The 23,892-nt window shown below is 52.8% G+C and overlaps 1 pseudogene across 1 annotated transcript; it reads left to right on the top strand.

Annotated features, from left to right (window-relative positions):
* The first annotated feature begins 21,586 nt into the window (after nt 1-21,586).
* Nucleotides 21,587-23,177, top strand: LOC101697343 (cAMP-dependent protein kinase type II-alpha regulatory subunit pseudogene; annotated as a pseudogene). The gene has a single exon (XR_015440526.1). The product of XR_015440526.1 is annotated as a cAMP-dependent protein kinase type II-alpha regulatory subunit pseudogene (transcript).
* Nucleotides 23,178-23,892: the final 715 nt, after the last annotated feature.

Here is a 23,892-nt window from a genome sequence, read left to right as displayed (position 1 = left end):
ACCTTTTTTATTTTGAGGCACGATCTTACTAAATTCCCCAAGCTGGCCTCAAACTTTTTTTTTTTTTGGTACTGGGGATCGAACTTGGGTCCTTGTGCTTGTGCAGCAGGCGGTGAAACCACTGAGCTAAATCCCCGGCCCCGGCCTTGAACTTTTGGTCTTCCTTCCACAGCCTCCTGAGATGTTGGGATTACAAGTGTGGACCACTTATGCTTAGCTGAATTTTTTTTTTTTTTTTTTTTTTGGTACCAGGGATCAAACTCGGGACCTTGCACTTGCCAGGCAGGCTGCAGAACCGCAGAGCTAAATCCCTGGCCTGAATTTTTTTTTTTTTTTTCTAATTTTGGTTTCTTGAGACAAGGTCTTGCTGTGTAGTTTAGGCTGGCCTTAAACTCCTCCAGATCCCCCTGCCTCAGCTTCCTGTGTTCTGGAATTACAGGCATATGCCACCACACCTGGGTCAGTTGGAACTTTTTAAAAACCATAAAAAATCACTCAAAGTGGAGCATAGACCTAAATGGAAGAGCTAAACTATAAAATTCTTAGAAGAAAATATAGAAGTCTTTGTGACAATGGGTTAGGCAATGATTTCCTACATAGACACCAAAAGTACAAGCAATAAAAGAGAAGATAGACTTTCTCAGAATCTGAAACACAACTACTCAGGAGCCTGAGGCAGGAGGATTTTGCCCAGGAGTTCCAGGGCAGCCTGGGCAGCATAGCAAAGCTTTGTTTCAAAACAAATGCAGTGCTATGGGCACAATTACTGGACAGCGAGACAGAGAGGGAGAACTGCACCCTCAGCCCCAGACCTATAAGGAAGGGCAGGCTCCGGGCTGCAGATGGAGAAGAACTCTTACAGAATGCTTTACAGCTTCTGCTCACTTCTCACCAACCCTAGGAAGTAGCTCTTATCACTCCCATTTTACAGATCAGGAAACCAAGAAACTGGAAAAGAGAAAGAACTTGGTTTAGGGAAAGGGGCTGCGATTTTACACGATTTTTCTATTGTCCATGTTTCTTCATCTTTGAACCTACAGAGCAGGACTGGAGAAGATCTAAGAATGATTCTTTTTTGGTTTTTGTTTTATTGTTTTTTTGAGACAGGGTCTCCCTATGTAGTCCAGGCTGGCTTCAATCTTGTTTTGATCCTCCTGCCTCAGCCTCCCAAGTGCTAGGATTACAGGCATGGACCACTACGCCCAGTTTAAGAGTGAATCTCTGAGGTTGGGTCCAGCTTCAGGTAGTTGCTACTTTTTCCCAGCCCCACCAAGTAACCCTCCCTGGGTCCAAGCCCAGAGTGGGGGTGGGGAGGAGGAGGAGGAGGAGAACCGCCTCATAGGTCACCGAGCAAATGCTTGACTGCATTCTGGAGCACGTCCAAGTCTGCAAGGAGGATGTTAAGAAGAAATTTCCACGGCCCCTCCCCCAACGAGGGATTTTCCACCCTGCCTGAGCAGACATGCCTCTCAGTGTCCCCAGAGGGGCTCTGGCAAGCCACAGGTCTTGTTGAATGGCTTGGGTCATGCCTGGAGGGGTGGAAGACCTGGTTGGGTCCCAGTCCGTGGAAAGAGGCAAGTTTGCTGGGGAGATGCCCCTGACCTGAGAGACAGAGGGGGTGAGCGAGCACCAGGAAGCACAGAGAGACTGGCAGGGATGGGGACATCAGGGGCCACTTCCTAGAGTGGGCTGGAGAGGAAAGGCGGGGAGAGATCTGTGTGGACAGACAGGAGTGCAGGGTGGACGAGGAGAAGGAGATAATGCAGACCAGGCCCCAGAAGGTCACGTGAACATGGTGACAGCACAGTAGCCAGGAAAGAGCTGGATGCAAGGGAATTCGGTGACGCCAACTGTGTCGGACAGGGGACAGGCAGCCGCTGCGGGGCTGTGCCCTCTACATCCCTGTCCCTGCCCCGCCTCCGAGTTTTGCCCAGGTGGCCCTGAGACCTTCAGGTCTAGCCCCTCTGTCCCTTCACCAAGGAACCCCTCCCCGGCTGAGGCAGCTGCTCCAGCGCATCTCTGCATTTCCCCCACTCCTAGCAGCACCTGACTTAGCCATGTCTTTGTTTTGTGCCTGCTGGGTTTGTTCCCCACCAAGTCCCCGAGGCCTGGCAAACATCGGGCTTGGTAAACACTGTCGAGAGTCCTTGAATTGCACTTTGGAATGTGGGGGTAAAAAGGAAGCCGATTATGATTTTGCTCTGAGCCCTTACTATATGCCAGGCTGTGTGCTAAGTGCTTTACAAACATGACCTCCTTTATTGCTCTGAACAGCTCTGTGAGGGAGGTTGTACTTGCTTCGTACGAGAGGGAACTGAGGCCCAGAGTGGTTGGTGAAGTTGGTCCAGGACACACAGAGACAGTATTTGAACCTGCACACTTACTTTTAGGCTCATACCCACCAACAGAAATACAGTGTGAGACATATATGTTATTTAAAAATTTCCACTGTCCATTTTAAAATGTAGGCTGAGCTGGGCATGGTGGCACATTCCTGTACACCCAGCTCTGTGGGAGGCTGAGTCAGGAAGATCTCGAGTTAGAGCCTAGTTTGGGATATTTAGGTATTTAGGCCAGGCTGTAATCTTTTTTTTGGTACCGGGGATTGAACTCAGGTCCTTCCGCTTGCAATCTTAAAATAAACAATATAGGGCCAGGGATTTAGTGCAGTGGTTCTGGCACCTGCCTGGCAAGCACAAGGTCCTGAGTTTGATCCCCAGTACCAAAAAAAAAGTAAACAATACAGCCTGGCGTGGTGGTGCATGCCTGTGATCCCAGCATTCAGTAGGCTGATGCAGGAGGATCACTGCAAGTTTGAGGCCAGCTTGGGCTACATAGTGAGTGCAAGGGCAGCCTGAACTGCATAGCTGTCTCAAAAGGCAAACAGGGCCAGGGATGTAGCTCAGTGAGAAGGCCCTGGGTTTAATCTCCAGTACCTCAAAATAAATAAATAAGTCAGTCCTGTGTCCAGTGCTCCAGGGCCACACAGGGCTGAGGTGTCTGGATAGGAGGGTGCTGCTCTGGGCTGCCAGCTTCACCTGGCAGGAAGCTGAGGAGCGGTGGAGGGAGGCTGGAGTCTTGGAACCTGCAGAGGGCCCTAGGACAGAAGGGGACAGCTGTGAGGGATGGGAAGGAACACTGTTGGGGGAGAGCCCATGAAGCCGCTGCTTGGGGTGGTCTCTCACAAGGGGCGCCCTGGCCCTTAGGCAGAGCACAGAGGCTGCTCTCGGGGCTCAGACCCCCACCAACACCCGAATAGAGGATGGGTGTGCAGAGAGCCTGTGCTTGGTTGGCGGGTGGCCTCCCTCCTCTCCCATCCTGCAGTGCACCTGGGGGTAGGTGAGCAACCTGGGTTTAATAACTCTGGATCCAGTACACCTAGGGCCAGGCTCACCTCACCAACATCTTCCTGAGGGACTTTGAAGTCAGGTCCGGGCTGGGTGTTAGGTCTGGGGTAGAGCACTTGCCTAGCATTCATGGGGTACTGGGCTTCATTCCCAGCACAAAAAAGTCAGGTCCCTCTCTGAGCCTGTTTCCTCCTCTGGAAAATGGAGACAGATACTGGAATGTGGTAGCCAGGCATGAGGCCTGTAATCCTAACACTTTGGGAGGCTGAGGTAGGAGGATTGCAATTTCAAGCCCAGCCTGGGCAACTTAGGGAAACCCTATTTCAAAAAGAAAAATAAAATAGGCTAGGGGTATAGCTCAGTGCAAAGGTCTTGGGTTCAATCCCCAGTATCAAGAAAAAAAAAAAAAAAAGAATGTTGTGAGGGGCCGGGGATCTAGCTCAGTGGTGTCACCACCTGCCTTGAAAGCACAAGGTCCTGAGTTCGATCCCCAGTACCACAAAAAGAAAAAAAGTTGTGAGACCCTAACAAGGTCCATAGAGTGCTTAGCTCAATCAAATTATCAGTGCTCAGTAGCTCTCCTCCTCATAGCATCATTTTCCCGTGAAAACCGGGAGAAGTGTGTGTCAGAGTGAGCTGTAGAGGACGTGAGCTAAACCAGGTGTCCTGGGTTCCCTCCCAGGGTTCCCCCATAACCCCTGCATGACACAGACCTGGTGAACCAGAGGCAGCTGGGATGGGGACCCACCACTCCCACAGTTGGGGAGAGTGACTCAAACTGAGTCAGGCTCAGGCAAGGTTGCCCCTGTCCTGGGAGTTGGTACACACCTGGCAGGAGTGACAGATGAGCTGGGCTCCAGGAAAGCAGGGCCTAGAACACTCTGACATGAGAAAGAAGACTGCTGGGCTGAGCCTGCAGGCCACCAGTGAGAGGTCTGGGAGCAAGCAGCAGGCCGGGCCTGAAGGAGATTTCTTGATTTTTGTTGTTGTTTTGTTTTTTGTTTCTAAATACAGAGTCTTGCTATGTAGTTCAGGCTGGCCTTGAACTCACTGTGTAGCCCAGGCTGGCCTTGAACTTGTGGTAATCCTCCTGCCTCAGCCTCCCCAGTGGTGGGATTACAGCACACCTGGCTGGGCCCGGTATGTCAGAGTCTGCATCCCACTTGACCCAGAAACAGTGAGATCAGGGACCCAAACTTTCCCCATTTCACTCCATAGTCCCCCAACCTTCTCTGTGCTGCCCCTCCCCACCCTGTGTGAGAGCTGAGGCAGCCCACACCACCTGCACAGCCTGTGAGCTCCTGTCACCTTATCCTGTTACTTCCTTCCTTCTCTATCACCCCCTAGTAGAATTGGGGCTCCTAGAGCTGGGAACAAATCTCTTGCTCACTGCTTCATTGCTCTACCTCCTGGGTAGAGCTCAGATTCTGGCAGACAGTGAGTGTTTAGTAGGTACTTGTTAGTATAATGACTCAAAACTTGAGTGCAGAGCTGGGTGTGTGCCTATAATCCCTGATACTCAGGAGGCTGAGGCAGGAGGAACTCTCTTTTTTTTCAGGGTCTTGCAGGGTCTTGCTATGTAACCCAGACTGGCCTCAAACTCACTATGTATCCCAAGTTGGCCTCAAACTCTAGGTGATCTTCCTGCCTCGGAGGTGTGCACCACCACGCCCATCTAGCAAGAGGATCTCTTGAGCCCAGGAGTTGGAGACCAGCCTGGGCAGCACAGTGTGAGCCCATCTCAAATAATCATATAAAAAGCCCTGGGTGGGTTCTTTCTTCCACTGTGCAGCCTTGTGACCTCAACATGGAGGCCACTGGTTGTTAGCTGCTGGTCCCCATTCCCCATCTCTTCTGTTTCCCCTTTATTGGTACAAGTGAAACTGAAGCAGTAAGGTCTTTAACCAAGGTACCAGTCCACAACAAATTCTTCCTGACTTCTGGACTCCTTTTGGTTTTTGGAGACGGGTCTTGCTATGTGACCTTGAACTCACAGGGATCTTCCTGCCTCAGCCTCCTGAGTGCTGGGTTTACAGTCATGTGCTACCACACCTGGCTTCCTGCACCTTTTGTTATGCTTTGGTTTTATTTTGTTGTTGTTATTGTTGCTTTTTGTTTGTTTGTTTTGTTTTTTGGTCTGGGGATTGAATCCAGGGCCTTCATACTGAGCTACATATGCCCCACACACACCTTGAGACAGTGTCTCACTGAGCTGCTAAATTGGCCAGGGTAGGATGGAATTTGAGCTCCTCTTCCCAGAGTGCCTCAGCTTCCCAGAGTGACATGTTATCATTATGTGATAATGTCCAATTAGAGTGAGTCTTGGGACCTTTGTCTCATGTCCCCAGAGAGCCTTTTTCTCCTGAGCCAGATATGAACAGGGAGCTGCAGACAACCACTTGCTGAGCCCAGGCACAAAGCCATGGCGGGGTGTAAAGCTGCTTCTTCCAGTGCCTGTGGGTCTCCAGATCAAGATGTGCCTGGAGTGTTCAGTTCCTGAGCCAGTAAGTTCCTTTCTCAGCAAAAACCAGTTTGAGTCAGGATTTCTGTCACTTGCATCAGACAGGGTCTGCAATGCACATGGTGTGCTTTCTTCACCACTCTGAACTTCAGTTTCTTCATCTGCGGAACAGGATGACAAGGACAACCACAGTATTTCTCGGGAGAAAGGAAGGTTGCTCTGATGAATCAAAGGACTGATCAAGGCCCAGCACTTCACACTACATCCTGCTGCATACGCCGGGTTCCAAAACATCAGCTCTTAGGTGCCATTACGTGTTTGCTAACTACAGGGCTGAGAGCTCTTGGGTAGAGAGGCCAGGCATGGTGGTGCACATATGTGACCCCAGCACTCAGGAGGCTGAGGCAGGAGGATTGCTGAATTTGAGGCCAGCCTAGGCTACCTAGCGAGTTCAAGGCCAGACTGAACTACATAACCAGACCCTGGGTCAGACAAAAGAAAACAATCATCTGGGATCTCAACCTCTTCCTGTAGCTCCATGGGGTCCCTGAAACTTGGGGAGGGGGACCCACACAGCCAGCTGAATACCCTGACCGACCCAGGCGAGGGCACCAAGAAATGCACTTGTGGGTGTCAGATTAGTTTTATTTCTCAAGGGCTGGGTGGGGATGGAACCCAGGGCCTCAGGCCAGCCAGGATGTACCCCTAATCAGCCCCATTAGTTTCCACAATCCTCACAATTTACAGATGCGGAATGCGAGCCTGGGGTGAAGCTCAGACCAAGGCCAAGTCCAGGGCCTGCTCCTCTGGCCAAGCCCCTCCCAGGGGCATCACTCACTCAGGCTGTTGGCCCGTTGGGGCTCCACAGTCACTGTGCTTTCGCCTTCCTCCCGCCACGTAATATTCATCTGTCCATGGGAGCTTTGCCCAGCAGGCTCTCGTCCCCCCCACCCCTTCCTCTGTGGTCCAGACCCTGTCACCAGCTCCTCTCGGTTAACCCCCAGGGAGAGCCTGACGCACTTTTGCTGAAGGAAACCACCGAGTGTCACGGCTTGGCTGGAGCCCTTCCTTCCGGGCAGCAGGAGCCGGTGGCAGGCACCTCCTCCTTCCCTCCAGATCCCCACCAGCCACTGCTGGGAACTGAGCTCCCCGCGGGCTTTCCCCACAGAGCCACCTTGAGCCTCGGTGTCCTCATCTTTACCATGGGGTAAAGGCGGCACCCTCCTATTTTAGGGTCGTCCTGAGGGAACTATGGGGAGAGAACATTCCTGTGATGTGCAACATAGAAATGGCACAAAGACACAGTCTCGCTCCTCCTCCACCCCCAGGAAACAGGAAGAGGAGAAGGCAAGAGCGTGCAAAGTCACGCAAGCCGTGAGGGCAGAGCGGGGCCTCGAACCCGGGTGCTGCGTGAGCAAGCCCAGGCTCCTTCCACCCACCCCGGCTGAGGTGCTGGGGAGAAAAACCGCCTCCTCCACGCTTGATCCGCCCAGCTCCGAGCCTCCCAACCCCACCCTGGCGAAGGATGTCCTGCTAGACGTCGCCCCGGAAGCCTAGGCCCCACTGACTCTTGGACACTGCTTCACCATAGCCCGCGTGTCCACGAGAAGGGCAGCGTGGGTCCCCCTGCGACCTGGAGGGAGCCGAGTCACCCTAATACCTCAGCGGGGTCTCACGCAGGCAGCTTTCAGTTGGTCCCTTTTGACGGCGGAGGCGGGATCTCAACTTCAGTTGCCACTGAGTTGGGGGCGGGGGAGGCTGTTGGTTGCCATGGCAACAGAGCGCTGCACCCCGCTCCCTACTCCACCCCCATTGGGTGGAGCCTGCTCTTTCCAGGACCCGCCAAGCTGTGGTCACACTCAGTGGCTTCAGTTCTACTTTAGGGTAGGATGGAGGCTAGATTTGGGGGGGTGGGGGGGGGCGGGGAACAACTAGGATCCAAACCCTTGAGAAACGCAAACCCCTGTAGATGAGTCTTACTATGCTTGACATTCTAAAGAAAGGGCTGATCGGAGGAGGCACATTAAGTAGAGGTCTTCTTTTAGAAGGGTCAGACAGGGCTGGGGATTTAGCTCAGTGGCACCTCGCCTGCCTTGCAAGCTCATGGCCTTCAATCCCTGGTATGGGGGGTGGGGGTGGGGGGCCAGACAAGCCCAGTTGGGGCACTGGGGTAGACATGGCACTGCAAGGGCAGTCTAAGGTGACACTGAGTTGCTTAGTAAGCAGATCAGGCCTTCCAAGCCAGGACCCACCAGGCCAGGGTGGGGACCACGATGAGGCTGAATTGTGGGTCTTACACTGTCCTCAGTCTTGGACAGGAACCGAGAACCAAGGGTCACCAAGGCCATCTGTTTGCCTGTAGGCAGCTTACACCCTGCCTTAGGTATGGTCACAGCCGGTGTTGGGTGTTTATTAATCTCAGTCTCTTCCCAGGAAAGAGGAAGGTGGCCGGGTTCATCGTGCCCATTTCACAGATGAGGAAATTGATACCTGCCTGGGAAAATATCTCACCTTTGGGCCCTGGGGCCTGGCATTGTGCCAGCCCGGGCTCTCCAGGCCTTTGATTCCCCAGTGTAATGGCTCCTCCAGCAGAGTCCTGTCCCACTGCCCTGACACTGTCTACCCTACTGATGGTGCAGGTGCCCAGGGCCGGTGAACCCATGGTTCAGGAGGCAGGTGGGGTCCCGAATGTGACGGCCTCCTTCCCTGGCCCTGGGAGGCCAAGGGCCTGGGTGGGGTGACGGTTTTCTCCAGTCTCAGGCACAGCTCTGTCCCAGCCAGGAGGGCCATGACAGCTATTTTAGTGCACCTGTGGGTCTCCCTGGCTCAGCCTCGAGCTTCTGAAGGGCAGAGCCTCTTTCATCCACTCTGTCCCTGTCCCCAGCAAGGAGCCCAGCACACACGGGTCTTAGATGAATTTTCTTTCTGTTAGAATCCCTTCAGCCAAGAGGCAGGATGGCTTGGTGCTGCCTGAGGCCCCCTCCAGTATGCTGCCAGGTGTCCCTCTCCTTCCCTGGGGTCACAGAGATATATTATATATAAAGTCTTGAAATTTGGTGTGTCTTGGGGGGGGCACTAAGGCCTGCCCCTGAGGTCCTTTTTTATTTTATGAAAAATCACTCTTGGGACTGCTGCCCTCGCTGTTGGGGGCATATGCCCCAGCCCCTGCACCGCCCTTGCTGCTGCCTGGGCAGGGGGAAGGGGGAGCATGGCGCCTGTAATTATTAAACATGAATTGAGTAAAAAAAGAGGGGGAGCCGGGGATTTAGCTCAGTGGTTCAGCCACCTGCCCTGCAAGTGCAAGGACCGGAGTTCGATCCCCAGTACCAAAACAACAAAACAAAACAAAACAAAATATCTCTTCAGCCAATCCCACATTGAGAGGAGAGAAGGGGATCCATCTGAGAGGTTGGGAGTTCCTTGTCCCTGGCTTGGTTCCACGGCACAGGCCAGCTGGCCACCTGTGGGTGACGTTGGGGGGACTCAGGCATGGCCCAGGAGAGCCAAGAGCAGAAGGGGCCCTGAGCCTCAGGGCTGTGAATAGGGACAGGAAGCCCATCCTGCTGCCTACCAACTTTGCTAGAGCTGGGAGGTGCCCATCTCTTGGGAGACAGAATGTTCTGGAACCCAGAGAAGGCTGTATCTGCTGGCAGGGCTACGCCGCGTGCCTGCCCCATGCTGTCCTGCTGTCCCCTTTCTCTAGGTCTTTGTTTCTCACTTGTCCCTCTGACTCAGCCACTCCCAGGAGCCGGCCTCCCTTTCTTTCTCCACAGAGCCAGCATTTCTCAACCCACCACTCTGATTTCTGCCCTAGCCTTGTGCTATGTGGAATATTAGTCAATCTATGTTTTCTTTAAAACAATGTAAAGTTGTTGTTACTTTAATAAGGGCTTATTCTAAGCATAATATTAGTGCAACCCTGGATTTAATGTATTGGTTTAATTTTTCCAAACATACATGAAATTTAATTTAATTTTGGTTTTTGGAGACAGGGTCTCTCTATGTAGCCACAGCTGACCTGAAACTCACAGGAGTCTTCCTGCCCCACCCTCTCAATTACAGGCATGCACCGTCACATCTGGCTAAATTTTAATTGAAAACAGTTGTTCTTGTATTGCTTAAAATTGTCTTATAGTTGGCATGGTGGCACATGTCTTGGGATTACAGGTGACATAGTGAGTCCAAGGCCACCCTGAATTACATTGTGAGCCCTTTCTCAAAAAAAAAGTCTTTCATACCGTCACACTGACATTCTTATTCAGTGGTTTGGCCTGGATTGTTGGGTATTATTGATAGTAATGAGAGTATAGCTTGGTGGCAGAGCACTTGCCTGGCATGTGCAAGGTCCTGGGTTCCATCCCTGGTACTGCAAAAACAATGGCGATGCTGCTGATGACGACAGGTTCCCATCAGTAGCAGATTTTATGCCTTTCCACACATTCGTGGTCTCACTTGGTACGGCCCATTCTTTTTTTGTTTTTTGGTACCGGGGATCGAACTCGGGACCTTGTGGTTGCGAGGCATGGCCCATTCTTGCACTATGACATCTCTGGCTTTGTCAAACTGACAGGGAAACTGAAGTGAAAAGGTAGCAGTGACTCGCCTAGGGCTTGGCAGGGAGTTAGGACTGTGATCCTGATGGGAAGACCTGGTGGACCGTGACCCAGGATAAGAGGATGGCAGAGCACTCCTGCATCCTGCCTCCAGCCAGACCCGTGGGAGCTGCAGGATGCAGATGAGGCACAGGGAGTTTGCCTTAGACAGGGGGAAGGACTTCCTGAGAGAAATGTTTAGGCATCAGAAGGAGTGTCGGGAAGGGTGGGGAGTGCCCAGCTTCTGACCTCAGAGCAAAATACAGCCTTGCCCAGCTGGGATCACCCCGAGGCAGGGGATGGAGTGTGTGATCTCTGAGGCTCCTCGAACCACAGAGCGCATTGGGCCCTGCTGTGAGGTGGCCATTCTGACATTTCCCAGGGCAGTGGGACCAGGCCTGTCCTGGGCCCTGGGCCCAGTGGGGAGTGACCAGGACAGCCTCAGATGCAGAAGACACCAAGGCAGGGCTTCCACAACCCAGCTCCCTGCAGTGAACCCTGGGGCTGCGGGCTGGCTGGACCAGGACCCTGCAGTCTTCCGTCTTCTTCAAGGTCCTCCTCAGAATTTCCTGAGGTAGGAAGGTAGACACATATTGACTTAAGTTTTTCCTTCTGTGAGGCCATTTTTTAAAAGTCAAAGTGTTGGGCCGGGGATTTAGCTCAGTTGTTTCACTGCCTGACTCGAAAGCTCAAGGACCTTAGTTCGATCCCCAGTACCCCAAAAAAAAAAAAAAAAGTCAAATTGTTTGTTCCTCAAAAAATAAGGGCATCCATCAAAGAAAAAGAGGGCATTATCTTTTTTTATATTTAAAATTTTTGAGGCAGAGTCTCACTACATAGCCCAGGCTGGCCTTGAACTTGCAGTCTTCCTACCTCTTCCTGGGATTACAGTGGTGAGATTACAGGTGTGCACTACACTGGCTCATCCTTTTTGATTATACAAATAATATATTTCAACTATTTAGAAAGATCAAACTGGGTTGGGCGTGGCTGCACACACCTGTGATCCCAGCACTTGGGAGGCTGAGGCAGGAGGATTCCCATGAGGCCAGCCTGAACTACACAGCAAAAATCCTGTCTCAAAAAACAAAAACAAAAATCAAATAACAGGGCTGGGGTTTAGCTCAGTGGCAGAGCATTTCTCTAGCATGTGTGAGGTCATGGGTTCAAGTCCCAGAACTACAAATCAAATAAAGATCAAATAATAAAAAAGGATAAAAAATAAAGTAAAAATTACCCAAAATTTCATCATCTAGAAAAACAGTGTTGTTTTTGGAGCATATCCTCAATTTTTTTGTGGTGAAATATACATAGTATAAAATTGATCCTCAGAACCATTTTTACATGTACACAAATTTTATTTTTCTAAAGGCCTTTCAAAGGTAGGGCTAACAGTATGACTTCAGACCTGCCATGGGCTTGTGGGGAAGCTATTTTGGGGAAGGCCCTTGGGACATGGCTCAGATGGGAATGCAGGGTAGCTTGCAGCTCTGTGTGGTGTGAGGTTGGCTTTGTGCATGATCAAGGCCAATGGCAGCTCCAGTTGGTGGACAACGGGAAGCAGGCAGGCTCCTGGCTGACAAAGTGGGGAGAAGCAGGGCCTAGTTTTGCTAAGGTTTCTCCAGATGGGTCTGTTGGTCTAGGAACTGAGCAGGAGCTGAAGCTGACAGCCAGTGTGTGTGCATGTGTATGCGTGTGCGTGTGTGTGTGTGTGTGCATGCAGGCGCGCGCACGTGCCCACATGCACGAAGGAAGACAGGGCAGTGCCTCGCCAAGCTGCTTCACTGACAACCTCCTGGCTCAGGCAAGGCTTCCTTCCTCCAGCCCCAAGAAGGGGAGGGAGGCCAGCGACAGCCACTGGGTCCCAAGCGAGGGTTTCATAGGGTGGTCAGAAGATTTCCAGTCCTGAAACCACAGCCATCAGGTTAGCAGATGTCTCAGGCTGGTTTCAAAAGGAACCTGAACTCAAGGAGTTTAAGTTAACAGGGCTGGCCATGCCCCTGGTCTTGTGTGCCCCCTCCTTTTTTAATCCTTTTTTTTTTTTGTAGACAGGGTCTTGCTATGCAGTTCAGACTCATCTTGAACTTACTATGTATCCCAGGCTGACCTTGAACTCAAGTGATCCTCCTGCCTCAGCCTCCTGAGTGCTGGGCATGAGCCACCATGCCCTGCTTCCAGTCCCTTTTAAAATTTTATATATATATATATATATTTTTTTTTTTTAGACAGCGTCTCACTTTGTAGTTTAGGGTGGCCCTGATCTCACTATGTAGCCCAGGCTGGCCTTGAACTCACAGTAATCCTACTGCCTCAGCCTCCCAAGTTAATTTTTAATTTTGAGACAGGGTCTTGCTACCTGCCCACCCTGAGAGTGGGCTCTTGATCCTCCTGTCTCAGCTTTTCAGAGTGCCAGGATGACCAGCATGCCGTTGTAATACACTGGACTAGCTCTAAGATCTTTGAAAGCAGCTAACTGGTTCTTCTGGGGCAAATCTGCACAGTGAGGTTTGTGAAGGCTCCTGACAATAAGAGCAGTTGGGAGTTCTGGAGGACACAGTGTTGGCGCCTGGAGCACTGCTGGAAGGAAATATATGGAGTCACCAGACCTGATGGTGCATACCTTAATCCCAGCGGTTGGGAGACTGAGGCAGGAGGATCACCAAGAGTTCAAGACCAGCCTGACCTACCTAGCAGGACCTTGTCTCAAAAACACAAAAGCAAAAAGCAAAAGAAAATGCAGAGTCTTGGAGGAGCTTGCTCTTGGGGGCCGCAGGGTGGAGGCAGAGCCCCGGGAAGTCTCTCGGGGTGACTCCCGGCACGAGGCCCGCTATGCCAGGTGGCGCGAGGCGCAGGGCTCAGGTCACAGGTTGCATGTCCCTGAGCGGACACCTCTTCCAAGAAGCTGACGTTTGAGGAATCCGACTGCCTGGGAAGCACGCTGCGCACGCGCCATGCTGCTGACTAAGCGCGCTGTCGGGCAGAGCCGGGAGGGCTAGCTCCTCTCACAGCTTGGTTCCCTTCGGCGTGTAGGCATCAGGTGCTCGCAGAACACGCGCCGCTCCGGGCCCAGGCGCCCCGCGCCGCTTCCGCCGTGGTTCACCCGCGCGGCCTGGGCCCTGGCTGCTGCACAATCCCGCGGCGCCACCTCTCGCGCCCGCGGCCCATGCCCCACGCGCCGCTGTCTGCACAGCTGTCCTCGCCACCTGGGCCCGGGCCTCGGGCTCGCACATGCGCGCACGTGTCCTCAGGGTTCCTCATGCGCCTGCGGGCCAGGCCAACGTGCGCCCTCCACTCTCGCCCCCGGCCGCCACCCGTCGCCTGCCGCTGTGTGACCCTGGGCAAGTGACTTACCCTCTCCGGGCACCGGCGTCTCACTGCAGAACGGGGTACTGATTTCCTCTAGGGGCCACGCCATGTAGCTCTTCCCAGGGCTCCACGGGTTAGGTAGGACGCTCCATCCTAAGCACTCGGGTTCCTGCCCCACGCCCAGCCGTCAGCCTGGCCTTAGTGTTCACATCTGCCTGGCTGTGGGAACTTGAGCCAGGACTCGGCCTCTACTTCCCAGTCCGTGAAATGGGTGCCAGACCGCCAGGCGCGCTGTGGGCCCCAGGGGCTCCCACGGGGCTTTGCGATTCCATCTGCTCAGGCCACAGCCACAGGGCCCGGGGAACAAAGTGAAGGCCCACGGGGGGTTTTCAGGAACTTCCCAGCTTTCCTCGGGTCCTTGGCCAGCCCTTGAGCCCGCTCAGTGTTTGCCGTTCAGCCCAGGTGTGGAGCTGCAATCGGATCAAGGACCACAATGCCTGTCTCTGCCACACTGGGGCCTCATCCATGCCACCCCTGCCCCCCATTTTCCGATAGTGGAGATTGAACCTAGACAGGGCTTTCACACTGAGCCACATCCTCAGTTCCTTCTTTATGTATGATTTTGAAACAGGGAGGGTCTCACTAAATTGCTAAATTGCCCAGGTCAGATTTGAACTTGCGACCCTTCTGTCTCAGCCTCTCAGCGTGCTGGGATTACAGGTGTGTGCCACCATGCCCGGGTCCCCTATTCCCCCTGTGAACACTCCTTCCCTTGGGTCCTCCCAGCCCCACCAGGCCCAGCCTGCACAGCCCTTCCTGTCTGCTCCCCTCAGCTCTGTGTGCCTTCTCCTAGGCCACAGCCTCCACTGGTGTCTCTACCCTGGGCAACAGAAGTAGTTGCAGGGAGGAGAGAAACATGCATGATCCAAGGCTGAGAAAAGCTGGGACTAGGGGGGTTCCCCAAGCAGTTGCTGGGTGGCTGTGCCCCAACTCCGCACAACGCTGTACTTCCAGCTGGGACGGAGAAGTGTGAAATTGTTGGTAGCAGATCCTGGCCTGGTTGGGCCAGAGCTCCCTTTTCCTACTTGGGGGGCTTTCCAAACCCAGGCCACTATGGGGGCCCACCCATGGACATCTGTCACCTTGAGGGAACCATGGTGAACTGGCCACCCTAGCCTTGGGGACACTGGGCAAGAGTACAAATGGAGACCCCCACACCGTGCGTCTGAATATTCAAAATGTGTACAATCAGCCCTGAAGTGTCCTGTGAAGTGAGTATTCTCTTCTCCCTCCCCAGATACACTTTTTTTTTTTTTTTTGTACCGGGGATCAGACTCAGGACCTTGCATGCTTGGAAAGTAGGCAGCAGAACCACTGAGCTAAATCCCCAGACCGCAGATAACACTTTCCAAGTGACCAGACAGCCAGGTTTGAATCTGGAATTCTGTCTCTGTGGGGCCCTGTCTGGAACACGTGGTGGGGGACACTGGGGCTAGTGTGACATGTGTCATGGGGTCTCTTGGGCAGCTGGCTGATTGGCCACAAACAGTTTCAATCCAATCAAGACTTAATGCTTTTTTTTTTCTGGGCATGGTGCTGCATACCTGTGAACCTAGCACTTGGGAGGCAGAGGAGGGATTGCTTTGAATTCAAGGCCAGCCTGGACTACACAGCAAGATAGTGAGACCCTGTCTCAAAAACCAAAACCAAAAAAAAAAAAGAAAAGAAAAAAGGAGAGAGAGAGAGACCCACATTCAATCCCTGGGCCACCAAAAGTGAGCAAATTACTTAAGCTTTTTGAGGCTCCATTTCCCATCTATAGGAGGGACTAATGACACTTTCCTGATAAGTTACTATTAAAAGAGATAATCCATGGAAAGCCCTTAACCTCCTCCTGGAACACAGTGATTGTTCAGTAAGTCGTGAACTATGATCACTAATAACCTCTCTGCGCACATGGGCAACCACAGCCCAGAAGCAGGAAGTCATCTGCCCAGTCTGCTTGCTCGCTTTGCACATGGCTAAATGGTGGCTGGGCCAAGCAGCAGATGTGGAAAGAGGTCTTGCAGCCTTCCCGTGGGCTCGTGGGCTTGGGTTTTGCTCTAGAGAAAAACAAAAACATGGCAGGGGAGGTGGCGCATGCCTGTGTCCCCAGCACTTGGGTGGCTGAGCCAAGCAGATTGCCACCAGTTTGAGGTCAGCCTGGGCTACACAGCAAGACCCTTTCTCACTCTACCCTCAAAAAGAGAAATATAAATGAAAAATGGCACAACAATGTGAATGCACTTAATGTCACCAAACTGTATACTATGAAAATAGTTAAAATAGTATGTTTTACATTATATTTTACCACCATATCAATCTTCTAGGGTTGACATAAATTACTGCAAAGCTGGTGGCTGAAACAGAAGTTCATTTTCTCACAGTTCTAGAGGCCAGAGGGCTAAGGGAAAAAGTGTTAGTAATACTGGCTTCTTCCACAGGCTTTGAGAGAGATTCTATGCCTTTAGCCTACCTCCAGTTCACTGTTGATATGGAAGTATTAAACAATGTTTTTCTAATGCTAAATTTGTCAGGCCACAGCTCTGTGCTCCTGCCCCTGACAGAATGGTATAATCTCACCTCTGTAAGAAACATTCATACTCTCAAAAATGCAAAATGAGCTGGGCATGGTGGCTCAAGGCTGTAATCCCAGCACTCAGAAGGCTGAGGCAAGAGGACCACTGCAAATTCAAGGTCAGCCTGGACTACACAGCAAGACCCTGTTTCAAACAAAAGAACAAAACAATGCAAGCTAATGTCTAAAACTTTTTCCAGACCACACCACGTGGAATGCTTCTCTTCCTTTGTTTCCTTCCATTCTCTGCTCTTTTCTTAATTAATTAGTTAATTTTTACGGTGCTAGGGGTCAACCCAAAGCCTCCAGCATGCTACGCACACTCCCTAGGCACACTCCGCACACTGACCTCCATCCCCAGTCTTGTTTTTGTTCTTTGGTGCCAGGAACCCGGACACAGTCGTTTTTCAGGGGCACTGGGTGGGATTGCCCTGGAATCCCTTTTATTCTGAGAGGATGGCTTTTCCAGAAGGACCTGCAGGAAGACCTCCTAGACTGGCCTGGATCTCCTGCCACAGGTGCCCAGCGCTGGCACAGTGGGCAAGGAAGGGAGGTTTGCCCTGACAGCTGAGACTCCAGACTTCAAGCAGAGCCTCCCGCTCCAAAGTGGCCACATTCCAGACTGTGTGGCTGTCGCTGCTGCCATTGTTATGGGCTCTTTCTGGGGTGTGGCAGCCAGTGCCCCTGCAGGGGAGAGGTCCCAGCCACTGGGAGGCCTGCTCTACACTGACACCAAGGGAGGTGGAAGGCAATCTCGAAGTGAGCTCCCCTGAGTTTGGAGAGACTTGTCTCCTTTTTTCCTTTCTCTGCGAATCCAGGGCTCAGGATTAGGCCTTGGGTCTTTCAAAGCATTGCACAAGCAGGAACGGCATTCATTAGTAAAACCGAACAAATCCAAAAGCCTTCTTCCTCCTGCAGAGTTCAAGCCAATGTATTTCTGGCCAGGACGCCAGCCAGGGGTCAGACAAAGTTCCAACATATTTTGCAGCAGGCCTGACACTTTGCCCAGCGCCCTGGGCTTGGACAGCTGCCAGGACAGAGTGCTGGGAAAGCCAGACCAGAAGAAGCTGGTTTAGATGGTGACTAACTGGGGAGCTCAGTGACTCTCGGTTCCTAAAGCCCTACAAACTGTGCTGCCTGGGCCACCACATCCTGCAGTCTGTCCCTGGGGAGCCACACCACTGCCTTGCATGTCAGGCATCAAGATGTGTACCCACATTTTATCTTTAGGAAGATAAGGTAGCATGGAGCACAGACACTTTAACACGCATTACACGGCTTATCTGTTCAGTCCTCACAGTAGCCTGATGAGGAAGGTGTTGTTAACAAAGCCACAGAGTAGCCAGTGCACAGAGAGGAGACAGAGCAGGAGCATCTCGTGTGTGTGTGTGTGTGTGTGTGTGTGTGTGTGTGTGAGACTGGGAATTGAACCCAGGACCTTTGCACTGAGCCACATTCTCAGCCCTTTTATTTATTTTATTTATTTTATTGTTTTCCTCAGCCCTTTTTTATGTTTGTTTTGAGACAGGGTCTAAGTTGCTTGGGCTAGGATCAAACTCACAACGATCTTCCTGCTTCAGCCTCTCAGACACACACCACCACACCTGGCTGGGACCTCTTCTAAACACTTTCCATGCACTCACCAATTTACTGGGGAAACAGGCATGAGAGAGCAAAGCCAGTTGTCCAGGACCCGAGCCCACCTGAAGCTGGGTGACTTCAGAAGAACAGAGGAGACACCTATCCCATGACTTTCCAGATGACAAGCAGGGGACAGAGACTTGGCTGAGAGGTGGCTTCAAGTAGGGGAAGGGTGCACTCTTCTCTGCTTCCTGAGGAGCAGAACAAGAGGCACCCCAGGGACAGAGGCCCAGACATGTGACCTGCACTTCTGGCTGCTCTTCCTTCCTCTGCCCGGGCCCAGTTGGCCCGAGTGTCCCTGCCGGTCTCAGGGAGCCGCTGTGAGGCAGATGGCGGGCAGTGGGTGAGAGGGCTTGGGCTCATGCCACGGGGCCACGGGGCTAGGAAAAGTGTCCTGTGTCCCCTTGCAACCCAGCCTGTGCCCCCAGCCCAGAGGCAGCCAGCAGGGCCCTGCCTTGCACCTGGCCAGGCTTCCAGTCACATTCTGGCTCTGCTGATAGCCCATGGCCCACCCGGCCTGTGGGGGGGACAGGCTGTCCCCTTCATGTCCTTACCGGGTCTGCTTTTTGGTTTTTGCCACCCAAGGCCTTTGCACTGAGCTACATCCACAGCCCTCTTATAATTTTTTACTTTGAGACAGAGTTTCACAATGTTGCTAAATTGCCCAGGCTGGGCCCAAACCTGCATCGATCCTCCTGCCTCAGCCTCCCAGAGTGCTGGGATCACAGGCATGTGCCACCACATCCAGCTCAGGTTCCCCTTTCACCTGCACCAGGTAGACATGCAGGTATGAGAGCTGCTGCCAGCATTCCAGCATTCCGGCAGTGCTCATGGCCGAGGAAGAAGGAATGCCTGGCCCAGTGGAGCCCTGGCTGTGGCTCTCAGCACAGGGTAGCCCAGAGACTTCCGGAGGAGGAGATGGCTGAAAGCCAGGATTCTCATGAACAACAAGCCCAGAAATGGCTGCATCCTACTCCTAAGGGCCAGTTATGCTTTTTGCCCTTTTCTTTTTTGATGCTGGGAATGGGATTTATTTATTATTTATTTATTTATTATTTATCTCTTTATTTCATGGTGCTGAGGATTGAACCCAAGACAAGTGCTCATATTGAGACTCTGCCTCTAAAAATCAAACAAAAACCTATAAACAAAACAGAAAGGGGGCTGGGGATTCAGCTTAGTGGTGCCACCACCTGCCTTGCAAACGAAAGGTCCTGAGTTTGATCCCAGGTACAAAAAAAAAAAGAAGAAAAAAACCAGAAAGGGACCATACTAACTTATGGGACAGCGACTTTCTCTTCACTTCTGAGGGCCCCAGGAGCACTTTTCCATGTGGCTCTTCAGTCTCCCATGGTCAGGCCGAGCTGTCATTTCTTTCCCTTTTTTTGGCGGGGGGGGGGGTACCTGGGATCGGACCTTGTGCTTGTGAGGCAGGTGGCGGAACCACTGAGCTAAATTCCAAGCCCTTCAAGCTGTCATTTCTAGGACAATTCCGTCCTGGTGGACTTTGGAGCTGCTTTGCCAATCACCTGTCCTTTCTTCCTGTCCTCACAGATCCAGCGCGCACTCAAGACAGAATGACCTCCCCCTTCCCACTCTCACTCCAGGGCAGGGAAAGCTCGGAGACCCTCAAAACCAAGAGGCCAGGAGCAGCTCTGAGTGGAGTCACAGGGCCCCTGCTCTAGAGTGGGGGACTGGGGAAGACCTCTCTGCCACAGTGATGATGAAAAGCTGAGGACTGGAGGGAAAAGCATGCAGGGCGGAGGCCACAGCATGCTTGAGGGCCCAGAGCAGAAACTCGGGGTGTGCATCTCTGTCCTGCAGTACAGGGGTGCATCTGCTGGTGAGGCTGCTCGGGCAGGGTGGAACCAGGGTGAGAATGCAGGGCCAGGACTTAGAACTAGTTCTGTAGGCAACAGGGAGCGAGATACTCAAACCGGCAGTTTAGAAGCAGCAGTCCTGGCCGGGAGTCATGGTGTATACCAGTAATCCCAGCACTCTGGAGGCTGAGGCAGGAGGATCAAAGGGAATTTGAAGCCAAGTTGGGCTCCACAGTCAGTTCAAGGCCAGCCTGAACTACATAATAAGACACTGTCTCAGAACAAAACAAAGAAACAAAACACAGCAGTACTGGGCTGGGGATGTGGCTCAGGAACACAGCACTTGTCTGCCTCATGTAAGACCCTGGGTTCGATCCTCAGCACCAAGAAACAAAACAGCAACAGTGAAGCTCCCAGCCTGGAAAAGCCCCAGAGAGAATACTTATGCCAAGAAGAAATCTCTGTTCTAAATGGAAACTTTCTCCTGTTTGCTGAGAGTTCAAAGCCTGTCCTGAGCATCAGGGCCAGGCAGGATGTTTTGTTGCTGACTGCCCAACAAAAGACTGCCCAGAAAGGTCTAGCGATTTGCTCATATGAAACAGCAAACCAACACCAAAGGCAGACACTTAGAAACCCCAATTGTCAGCTTTCAGCTGCAGCCCCTAAACTGGGTGGGACTCGAATTTGTGATCCTCCTGTCTCAGCCTCCCAAAGCTCAGCGCTTACAGGTGCAAAATGTCACCACTGATTGGGGCTCCCGGGCCCCACCCAATCTCTTTTAGCGCCAGTAAGTCCCCCATGCGTCCTCTCCCTTCCCCCTCTCCCAAAAGTTGCTGAAAGACTCGTAACAAATCAGCCAGAAGTTTCCTGCCTTGTTGAGCTGGCTTACTCAATTTCCCCCATTTGTCTGCGCGGCCCAGACAGAGCAAAGGGCAGCCATCAAAGGTGTCTGGGATAAGGTTCTGGCCGCCGCCGGGTTAATGGGCCGCTGGGGACTCTGGCTGGGTTTCGGCGGAGGAGGGGCGGGGCCCTGGGAGCCCGTACAGCGAGCCGGGGCCGGGCGGATCCGGAACGCGCGCCCCGCCCACTCGGAGCCCCTGCAGCCAGGTGCCGGGCCAGCACCCCCCCGGCCCACGGTTGTCCTATTCTCTCCCATCCTCCACCCCTGAACTGCACTGCCAGAAACCTGAGAGCCGGGCTCCAACCCGAGGCACACCTGGTCCCCACGTGGCCCCGCTTGTTTGGAGAGCAAGTTTTAAAGCCCCGTCCGCGGCCTGCTGGAACAAGCACTGAGCTGTGCGTCCTTGGGGAAGTTGCTTGGCCTCTCTGAGCCTCACAGGCAACTGGAGATGATGAAAGTACCATTGGGTTGTAAGGATTAAATACCATAGTGGCCACAAAGTGTTAAACCCCTTGATGACAAGGACTCGAAAGTGAACGATAGAGGGGAGCAGGCCTCCGGCTCAGTCTGGCTTTTCCCCTTCCCTAGGCTCTGTGCAACCCTTCTGCATTAACCCACCCAATCTGCAACTGTCCTTCCTCCCTCCTTTCTTTGATATCGGACCTCTTGATGTTTGTGCCTCCTGAGAGCCATTCAAGATGGTTAAACTGACCCAGGCATGGTGGTGGGTCTCTGTCAACCCAGCAGTGGGGGGAGGCTGAGACAGGAAGATCACTGAAAGTTCGAGGCCAGCCTGGACTACATGGTGAGTTCAAGAGCAGCGTGAACTCGGCGCACGCGCACCGGGGTCGCGGGGCCGCGCCCGCCCGCCTGCGGCCTGCGTCACAAACCCGGCGCGCGCCCTGCCCAACTGCTGGTGGCTCCCTGCGGCGGCAGTGGCGGCCGTGGCAGCCCGGCCGTAAGAAAGTAGGGTGGCGCGGCCTGGAACCGCAGCCCTGGCCGCCGCGGGCGTGACACGAGGAGGCCTGAACGAGCCGCGTAGGCCTAGCCGCGGGCGCCCGCGGGGCCCGTGAGGAGAAAGAGGCCGGGGCCCCGTCCCCACGCCGCCACCGGCATGAGCCGCTTCCGGATGCCGCCGGGGCTCAAGGAGCTGCTTCAGGGCTACACTGTAGAGGTGCTGCGGCGGCAGCCGCCCGACCTCTTGGAGTTCGCAGTGGACTACTTCACCCGCCTGCGGGAGGCCTGCGCCCCGCCCGCCGCCGCCCTGTCAGGCTACTCCGAGCCCGAGCCTGACGCGGCCCCTGACGCTGTCCCTGACGCCGCCGAAGGGAGCAGCGACTCGGAGTTCGACGAGGACCCGAAAGTTCCGGTTCCCTGCAGATTTAACCGACGAGTATCAGTCTGTGCAGAGGCTTATAACCCTGATGAGGAGGAAGAAGATACTGATCCGCGGTTGATTCATCCCAAAACCGATGAACAGAGATGCAGACTTCAGGAAGTTTGCAAAGATATTCTTCTTTTCAAAAATCTCGATCATGCACAGCTTTCTGAAGTCCTGGATGCCATGTTTGAAAGGACAGTCAAAATGGATGAGCATGTCATTGACCAAGGAGATGATGGAGACAACTTTTATGTCATAGAAAGGGGAACCTATGACATTTTAGTAACAAAAGATAATCAAACGCGTTCTGTTGGTCAGTATGACAACCGTGGCAGTTTTGGAGAACTAGCTCTGATGTACAATACCCCGAGGGCTGCTACCATTGTCGCCACCTCTGAAGGCTCCCTGTGGGGATTGGACCGGGTAACTTTTAGAAACATCATAGTGAAAAACAATGCGAAAAAGAGGAAGATGTTCGAATCATTTATTGAGTCTGTGCCACTCCTTAAGTCATTAGAGGTGTCAGAACGAATGAAGATTGTGGATGTGATAGGAGAAAAGAATTATAAGGATGGTGAGCGTATAATCACCCAGGGTGATAAGGCTGACAGCTTTTACATCATCGAGTCTGGTGAAGTGTGCATCATGATTAGGAGCAAGACTAAAACAAACAAGGATGCTGGGAGCCAGGAGGTTGAGATTGCCCGCTGCCACAAGGGGCAGTACTTTGGAGAGCTTGCACTGGTCACCAACAAACCTAGAGCTGCTTCAGCTTATGCAGTTGGAAATGTCACGTGCTTAGTTATGGATGTTCAAGCATTTGATAGACTTCTGGGGCCCTGCATGGACATAATGAAGAGGAACGTCTCACACTATAAAGAACAGCTAGTGAAGATATTTGGCTCCAGCTTGGATCTGACCGACTCTGGACAATAAATATGCCACATCCCAAAGCCTTCTCAGTGTAACACCAGACCCTTCTGATCAGCCACAGAACACATGTAGAAAATAGACAAGACAGAACCATTCCCGCTGCTATGATTGTGGTGGTTTGGGGCATTTAGAAAATTTGAAAGTCAACACTAAAGGATGAGCAGAGGTTTGACCCACACCTCTACTTTGCTTCTGAAAGCCCATTATTAAACCACTTGTAATGCTTAAAAAAAAAATCACCCTGAACTGCATAGGGAGATCCTGTCTCAAAAAACGAAAGAAACAAAAATAATGATGCCTGAGCTGAATGGGCAGCACCCTGGGAACACTGCCAAGCCCTACCAGCTCCCCGTGACTGCCTGGCCTGGGCTGCTGCCAACTCTTGCCCCTGACTCAGTGGAATAAGCCCCTTCTTGTCTCACTCTCCCCATCTGTGTGACAGGGCCGAGAGGCCTGGTGTCTGTCCAGTCGCCTGGGACAGGGGCCTGAGTCAGATAACAGTGGGAAACCCGGGAGAGGCCAAAAGAGGCTACACTAGAACCTGGGGTTTGATACAAGGTTTGGGTTTCCCAGGTAACCCAGCTCACAAGCATTCCCACCCAGCAGCCAGGATGTGGGCATTGGAGCAAAGGCCACTAGAGGGCCCAGGAGGGGGGTGTAGAAGGAAGGAGCCTCTGGCAAAGGCCTGGCACATTCCATGGTCCTTGGGCAGGGCGTCCAAGGGACTCAACAGGAGAGTAGACAAGTGTGCCCACACAGACCCTGGACAGCAGAGCCATGCAGCACCCCATGATGACAAGGAGTTTGGACTCAGATTTTTTTTTTTTTTTCAGTACTGGGGATTGAACCCAGGGCCTCTGCACTGAGTTACATTCCTACCCTTGTTTATCTTT

This window comes from Heterocephalus glaber, unplaced genomic scaffold (assembly GCF_053883595.1).
Source record: "Heterocephalus glaber isolate CG9 unplaced genomic scaffold, H.glaber_assembly_v1.0 deba00001497, whole genome shotgun sequence".
Taxonomy (NCBI): Eukaryota; Metazoa; Chordata; class Mammalia; order Rodentia; family Bathyergidae; genus Heterocephalus; species Heterocephalus glaber.
This window is presented reverse-complemented; position numbering and strand designations above follow the sequence as displayed.